This window comes from Dipodomys merriami, unplaced genomic scaffold, assembly GCF_024711535.1.
Source record: "Dipodomys merriami isolate MVZ:Mamm:240054 unplaced genomic scaffold, mDipMer1.0.p SCAF_298, whole genome shotgun sequence".
Lineage (NCBI taxonomy): Eukaryota > Metazoa > Chordata > Mammalia > Rodentia > Heteromyidae > Dipodomys > Dipodomys merriami.
The window spans coordinates 1,338,463-1,339,585 of NW_027204470.1; the positions used below are offsets into that span (position 1 = coordinate 1,338,463).

The 1,123-nt window shown below is 27.6% G+C and overlaps 1 pseudogene; it reads right to left on the reverse strand.

Moving 5' to 3' along the window:
- Window positions 1-689: 689 nt before the first annotated feature.
- LOC138839214 (U6 spliceosomal RNA) lies at window positions 690-786 on the reverse strand (annotated as a pseudogene).
- Between the last annotated feature and the right edge of the window lie 337 nt (window positions 787-1,123).

A 1,123-nucleotide genomic window follows, 5' to 3' on the forward strand; every position in this document is an offset into this window, starting at 1 on the left:
GGTATGGTTAAGTTTCTTAAATTTCAAAAATGCCAATCCAACTTTGTGTCCGTACAAAATATTTTCACACAAAAAGCCACATTAATATCTTACTTCAAAAATTCATGGATTCCAGGCTATTCTTCCAAGTGAATTTCCGGACTTTGATGTCAAAATGTATTCAAGATTTGTTTGTATACATCAATAATGATGTCTGCAGAGTTTGTGATTTTTATAATCAGAAATAATTTTAACTTATCTGTTGAAATGAGTAATACAGAAACTAAAGATATTTCTATTTCTTGTCTGAAAAAGGATATTTTAATGTAATCTGTATTCTTTTTGTATAATATCCATAATCTATTTCATTCTCTCCTAGATATAATACTTTTAATTCTACATTTTTTCATAATATATAGGTTCATTAATAAATGTGTCATTTCAGATAGCATTCCATATAGAAACAGTTTAAGATTCCTTTTTTTTCCCTAGGTCCTTATAGTATTTTATTTCTTTGGGATAAAATGAAAATGTTATCTAATTTCAAATGTTTTGTAAAGGTTATGCTATGTAAAGGCTTTTCTAAGGTGATGATTTAATACACTGATGTCAAACTAACTTTCAATTCAATGAATTACATGTATCGTTACAACTGTATTTTTGTAATCAATTTTTAATAACTGTTTTTCATTTCTTGCATCTGAAGAATGAAAAATATGGAATATTACACAAATTTTCATATCATCCTTGTGCAAGTGCCATGTTAATCTTTGTATTGTAATTTGGGTAGACGTGCTGTTGAAGCATTTAGTATCCTCTAAATTTAAGTAGCTAATGATGCAATCTTTATACAGGCATATATCCTTGGTTGACTATTTGTAACTAGGAAACCTTATTGTTCCTAAAAATGCTATTGATATTACTTCTCTAAAATTCTGTGTATATTGGAAAAAAAACTTATATTGTTTGGTAGATTGCTCACATTTGCAATTTTTTTGTTAATGAGTATTTTAAGTATTTTTCATTTTAGATTTCATCATACTTTGAAGAATTTAAAGCTAGGTCCAAAGGTGATGGCTTTTCAAGTACTTATTTTTCAGCTGAGTTAGTTTGTGGAGCTAATGGATTCAAAGTAAGCCTTGCT